At 41.8% G+C, this 7,212-nt stretch overlaps 1 non-coding gene across 1 annotated transcript; it reads right to left on the reverse strand.

The window, feature by feature from the left end:
- Nucleotides 1-365: 365 nt before the first annotated feature.
- Nucleotides 366-472, reverse strand: LOC112973211. Its single transcript, XR_003255921.1, has one exon. It is a non-coding gene; the product is annotated as a U5 spliceosomal RNA (small nuclear RNA).
- Between the last annotated feature and the right edge of the window lie 6,740 nt (nt 473-7,212).

Raw genomic sequence — 7,212 nt, forward strand, 5'->3', positions numbered from 1 at the left:
GAAGCAAAGGCAGCACTCAGTAACTCTGCCTTCTCTGCATCCTTCGTCACCAGGACACCCATCCCATTCAGCAGCAGGCCCACATTTTCCCTAATCTTCCTTTTGCTACTGATTTATTTGAAGAAGCCCTTCTTGTTGTTCTTGACATCTCTAGCCAGATTTAATTCCAAATGGGCCTTGGCCTTCCTCGTCGCATCCCTGCATATTCTGACAACATTCCTATATTCCTCCCAAGTGGCCTGTCCCCCTTTCCACATTCTGTATACTTCCTTCTTCTGTTTCAGTTTTGCCAGGAGCTCCTTGCTCATCCACGCAGGTCTCCTGCCCCCTTTGCTTGACTTCTTACACACAGGGATGGAGAAAAAAAAAAAAAAAAGCCTCAAAAAATTCCTTGACACTCATGCCTGTTCCTCCAGAGAAATCTTTAGTAAAAGGTGAAAGATTTATATGAGCTGAAGAGAAACAAAAGTACCTCCTTTCAACAGGAGGTTGGACCATATTATCTCCAGAGCTCTCTTCCAACCTAGATTTTTCTATGATTAAGTACTTTTTGCATACAGTACTCCATTTCTGCTATGGAGTTGCAGCACACTAAGTGCACAGGAAAAAGGCATTGAAGTATTGGAGCTGAATATCATAGAAAGGCAAAGTTTAAACTGACAAGGAGAAAGACCTTGTACTGATAGCACTATCCAACTCTGAACCATCATTCATACCTCCTGTACAGCTCAGCTGCCTTCTACTTCATAACACGCTGCATTGGTCTTTGACTGTGCATTTTCATAATAAAATGATCTTTGAAGAGTCTTCTGGGAGAGGAAAAAACCCACAACAAATATTCACAGGTTGCACATCCCTCCAGCAAGAACATCTTCTCTGTCCCATGTAACACTTAGAACAATGTTGGATTTACAGGATACCATTGTTTACTAGTTTATATGCATCCCAGAAGGATGCCAGAGAACACCTACAAAGGCTTCAAAGGATCATAGAAAGACATATCAGGTGGTGCTCTGTGCCAGAGAGGCACTTCTGAGGTGACTGGAGATGATGAGTTTTACCTCATGTATATCAGACTCCTAAGAACATCTGTTGATCCAGCAGAACACTTATGTTGGTATTTCAGATTGTCTAATTATCCAGAAAAGTATAACGGGTTATACAGGTGTTACAATGGCTATTCCTGGAAAGCAGCATTATGTGCTCATGCAAAATTACAGATTATTAATTCCCACGCTTCCTTTTCTAAATAATGAAAATTTCCACTTCTTTTCCCTTTCCCCTCACTCTCAAAAAAATTTTTTTTGATTTGCTATATTACATAACTTAAGATCACCAGCACTAACTAACATTTTAGTTATGAAATTCCATTTTACCTTGAGTCACTCGGTACCCTCTCCCAATATGCAGTATTGCATTATTTTTAACTGCGGCCCCAGTTGCCTCTATTCAGGCAAGAGTGTTCAAAGGATACACTGTCTCTAGCACACTGTATATCTGATCTTGGATGGCTTTATATAAATATATTTGGGGGGGGTACATAGATTGATTTCACTGCAATATAACGAATAATTGGCTGGCACTGGAAAGACTGAATTGCATACTTTCTGAGCACAGAAAATACCTTACACATGGGGGATTAGCATATGAAACTACACAACATGGTAATTAATTCTCATGCTTTGAAAACCCAGTTATAAATAAAGGGAAGGAAGGCTGATAGAGGAAAAGAGCTGTTTGATTTCAGATACTGCACAGCATTTAGTGCTAGCAACTGTGTCAATAGCCTGTGAACCATTTTCCCTTCTCTCTTCTTCATTGGTATCATTGCTGGTGGTGAATATAGCAAGAACCTTCCCTCATTTGTTGCTCATGAGAGGAAATGGATGTGACAAATGACCCGGTAATGATTGAGGAGGCTCGTCTAATTAGACAAGACAGGAGATAGATGTTCTTGGGTATTCCTTTAGTCAAGAAGTCACAGCTATGGAGGAGGAAAGTGAAAATGAAGACCAACACCTTCCAAAGCAATTGCCTGAAGTTAACAGCCTAAAGGAGAGTTTAGGAAGCTCAGCAACTGATCCGGTATTCAGCAGAGCACGGGCACAGCGATCTCCTGCTGAACCCCTTTGACTTCTGCCCAGGTCCCACAAGTCAGGTCTGCAAATGTTGGAAAACTGTACCCACTACACAAAGTGCCATAGATTTTCTGGAAATGAGTGAAAGAGTGTCTGCACTGCAGAAAGATTAAAGCCACCATTACATTTGCTAAGAAAAAAAAAACAACCTCGTATAAAACCTGTATTAACAAAACGTGATGATTCCTAATGTAAACACATTTTCAAACAACACATGGAAAACTCTGTTGCAGCACCCTAAATCCAGAGGGCCAGTAAGTGGGAATGAGTTCCTGAGCAATCTGCAGTGTAAGAGGTGACTGAGAAGAGCATTTAAACAGGTCAGCTCTGCCCTGGGAATCTCAAGGGTTGGCACAAGACTTCTTAGCTCTAGACATGTGCTCTCACGTATGCGAAGTGCCCAAAAAAACTAGAGTCAGCCCAAATGGTCAAATGGAACAAAGTAAAAAATAAAACAAAACACACAAAAATATTTTATAATACAGCAACAGGAGAAAAATGTGTAAATATTTTAAAAGGAGATGTAGAACTAGGGCCTGATCTTGCAACGGGTATGATGTAGACAGACCTTAACACTGATTTGGACATTAAAACCAATATGCCCCTCATAGCAGGTTATTTTTGTTTATTCATTTATCCTTTCTCCTACTATGCTGTTGGCCCTATTTTTTGCTGGTGTTATCTTCTATGCAGAAAAACCAAATCCTTGCCGGACAGGAGAAACGTGCCATGTGTCTATCAGCTTGATTTCTTCCATTTTGAGAAGACACACTTCTGGCAAGCCCAGGCTCCTTCTGGCCAACTTACAGGTCAGCACAGTTTTATTTAGCTGGATGGCCTTTCACATATTGCTAGGAACGGGTCACAGAGAAAGTCACACCTTATTGTTTTATCTGCGTTCCAGGCCAGTAGTTAGGTCTAATTAATCAACGAAAGCTCTACAGGGAACGTGGGCAAGCAATAAGCAACAACCACCTGATCTCTGGGGAGAGTATTAGCAGCAGCGAGACTCTATCAGCAGTAACTCAGAAGGCATGAGGGGAGCAAATGAAGGAGTGACCGTGCATCTGGAAGCCGCTTCTTCAGACCACCATCTCTTTTGCCATCAGTCATTAGTCAAGCCAAAGGTCAGCAGCTTATCGCTTGTTTGGGGTATACTTTAAACACCTCACAGAAAGGCCCAGAGCAGGATTAGTGCAAGACAGGCACGGCAGAGAGGCAGCTGCTGTCACTCACAGCTCCTCCCTCTGATCTCAAGGGAGCTGCTGCTTTCCACAAAAGCAGGATATCATGGGTGAGGCACAAGATATCGCTCGCAGCAACATGCCTCTTGGCCTGAAACAGCAGCTCCCAGACGGCACCGAGGTCCCAGCTCCAGGCTTCATCTCAAAGTAGACAGAGGAAAAGACAACTTATCACAAGGCCCTTGAAAGGCTACCCATCTCTGGACTGTGGGACCTCACTGTAACACATCTACACTAGCTATCAAGAGTATATTTCTAGGCAGTCCCTTCCCCACACTGGAACAGGACACCGAGGTCTGAGGACTGAATGATGCAGTGAGGGATCCAAACAGGACAAGGAGGAAGATGCCATTGCCAAGGCTATTTCCCCCCGCTTTGGAGTCCCACCTGCTTTGGACCAGCATCTGGCATTGCAGGGTATACATACCCCTCACAGGCCTGACAGGGGAGTTGGTCCTGCTTGCTGACAGCAACAGAACCAACCCGATTTTGCAGCCCACAGATTCAAAAAGCCTCAGAAAGAAAAGGAAGCCTGCTCCTCCTGAGAAAGGCAGCAGGGCCCTGCAGCCTGGTTTGAAGGAACAGAGGGTTTTTCTTTTTGATTATGCTAATTTGGCAATCACTCAGTCCTTTGTTTTGACAAAAGATAGGAGATATTTGGAATTTCAATCCTGAATTAGCAGGGCACTGATCTGGATGGGGCTGGCAGGAGTCAGCCTAAACGAGACTGGAAAGGACACATTTTACAACATGCACAGCTGCAGTGAAACCTCAACCTTACAGCAGTCAGCAGGCAAAATTCCCATTGACTTCAACGAGACTAGAATGTCAGCCAGCTTTTATTCCAAAACCAAAGGTTTATTACATCAATTATTTTCTGCTGATTTTTTTTTCCTGTCTTAAGTTCATAGATGACCTTCTATACCAAACCATGCAAACTTACAGATCTGAACTACTCCTGTTCATCTGATGAGAGCCACCATATTTAAAGGATAGGAAATTTGCTGAGAGAAACAACTGCCTCAGGCTTTACTCTGCTTCAGGAAACTCAACCAAAAATTGTGTGCCTCTATTTTTTTTCCCTTTTTGCCTCAGTCTAAAGCCATACAAGCAGACTGCTAATAACCATTCCTTCTCTCTTCCTCTCGCGCACACACACACACGCCCTTGACAGGCTGGCTGCACAATCTTCTTTCATCCTCTTTCTCCAGGGTAGCTGCAGGAATCAGACCATATATAATAGTTGCCAGTGTTCACTATAAGCTTAGGTATAGATAGAACTGGATCTGCTGGGCTTCTGGAAAGGAATGGATATGAACTTGTTTTTTAAAATATTTCAGACAACGGGGCAAAAGAATTTGTGTGTAAAAAGGCCCAAGAATCATTGTGATTCTCTGATGCTTATACCACGAATAGGGTGTTCTTCCAATAAACACATCTTGTTTATGAAAGTTCCTGTTAAAGACAGTGCACTAGGAATATTAAAAGGACTTGACACAAGCCTATTTAGTGCAACATTTCTTTAACAATGATTCATTTTAAATACAGATCCCCCTCTTCCCCACCAGTCATGACTATATTCTTTTACACAGGCAAATCAGGTGAAAACTGAAGCCTGAAGAAGATGCACCACAGCTCAGACAGATAACACAGGTAACAAAAACATTCCCTCAAAAGTGTGATTCTGCTGAACCCATTCATCCAACTTTTACATCTTTCTGTTTATTTTATCTGAATAGTTCAGTTTTCCGGTACCAAGCTCCATGGCTAGGGCGGCTTCAGTACACCCTAAAGCCAATGGGTTGCAACAGCCACCTAAACGACTTGACCAATTTTCATCCTGCAGATTAAGAATTGTGCTCAGCAGAAGCAGCAGCACGGAAGGCAGGAATTTGTCCAGGTACTAAGCACGCACGGACCATTTTCTCCAAAAATGACTTGTCTGTCCTTCTTATTGCTCTGTATCCCAAACTTCTGCTTGATTTTTTTCCAGAGAAATTGATGCCACAACACAGTTCCAATCGATATCTGACATAGTATCAGATTCCTTGCAGTAAGAAGTACTAGTTTAATGTCTCATACATGCTTTCTCCAAGAAGCCTATGGTAGCACACATTGCCTCAGCAAACCATCAATTTAAATGATTGGGAAAAAAACAACACATAATAAGTGACAGATTTTTCAAATCAGATAAAGATGGGAACCAGATTATCTGTCTGTGGGTGATAGATTGCAGCAATAATAAATTCACTTTAAGACACTGGATCAATTTTTAATCAAGCCAAGAATTATTATTGCAGAAAGATAAAATGACCCATGAGGAGATGCCTTAATTTTCCACCAATCAAATTATAGCCTTTCTAAATAAGATGTAATGAGATCCATGGAATATCCAGGTTACACAGCCTACCTAATTACCCATGTTCCCTGTCATGTTGTGATATAGTAGTGGTAAACTGACCTCTGAATTTACCAAGATGAAAAGGTAATTAGTTTTTCCACAGGGCCGTAGTGAAAACAACAGCAATGACACGTCACCTCCTTCCACCAAGTCGCAATCTCAAAGGTGTTTGTTCTTAAAATACACAGAATATGACCTACTGGGTAATAAACTACAGTCATTAAGTGAAGTATACATCTGACAGAAAAACAACCACTATCTCCAAGTTGAGAATACAAGGTCTGAAGGTAAAGCAAATCAACCCATATTCCACATGAAACTTCATCAGCATGTTACCACAGAGAGGCTCATGAGATGGTAGAGTGGCTTCTAATTAAAGAGGTCACAGTGTCGTATATAAAGGGAGCTTTCCTCATCCCTAGACACAACAAGTATAATTTTCTATTTTCTTTAACCACTCACTACAGGCACATTTTAGGCCACTTCCAGCATGATGCCTTTGGAAAAACATTCCTGAAAGCATACTGGGGACCTGAAGGTACACCAAGGTCAAACACAGAATCTATCAGCCCCAAAGAATTGATAATTATTTCAGATAGAAGACCAGTTCTGTGTGTACCCAGTGAGACTGACTGTCTCTCCACCCCAGTATTTGGAGCTAGGATTAAGAACTGCATTTTTGACAAGTTTTGGTGGCCTGACCCCTCCACTAGAGGTATCAGTGAGAACTAAGACTGAATTTTCTCTGGCCACCTCAGGAAGCAGGAAGTCCCCAAGATGATTTGTCCCTGCCTGCGTGCCCTTTCCTTTGGGCACCACTGCAGCTTAGAGATACAATGACAGACATAATTGGCTCATGCAAAGAGAGTCATCATCAAATTAATGAACTACAACAATTCATTCCATCTGCTGCCTCTTTCGTGCTAATTTATTAATAACAATTACAAAAAAAAAGGCATGGATTATAAATTTCAATTTCTCCTCTTTACCTGAAAATTTAGTCTATGAGAGTCTTAAAATATGATCTCATATTATTCCAAATAGATTTATGGCTTATCACTAGTAATGTGGCAGTACCCCATTGACCATAAAAGCTAACTATTTTAAAGTAACTTAAATTACCCCTTCCGAGCAAATCGGATATTTGGTTTACACAGCTTGCACCGCTTTTATAACAGGTGTCCCCTTTTGGTCACCAACCCATCATATCTCTCCACTTGGGTCTTCTTCAGTCTGTCACACAGCCTTGTAGGCCACAAGCACAAATGTCAGCATACAACTTTTCCAGCAACAGCAGAAGCAATGAACCGATACATGCAGAACAGGAAGACACAGAATAATTCAGTCAATGAACTGATACCATTGCAGGTCATGCTAGGGTAAGCATAAACTGCAAGACAGCCCCTGGAGTTCTCCTGCTGGGCATCCG

The sequence above is a fragment of the Apteryx rowi genome, unplaced genomic scaffold (genome assembly GCF_003343035.1).
Source record: "Apteryx rowi isolate R43461 unplaced genomic scaffold, aptRow1 scaffold_53, whole genome shotgun sequence".
Classification (NCBI taxonomy): Eukaryota; Metazoa; Chordata; class Aves; order Apterygiformes; family Apterygidae; genus Apteryx; species Apteryx rowi.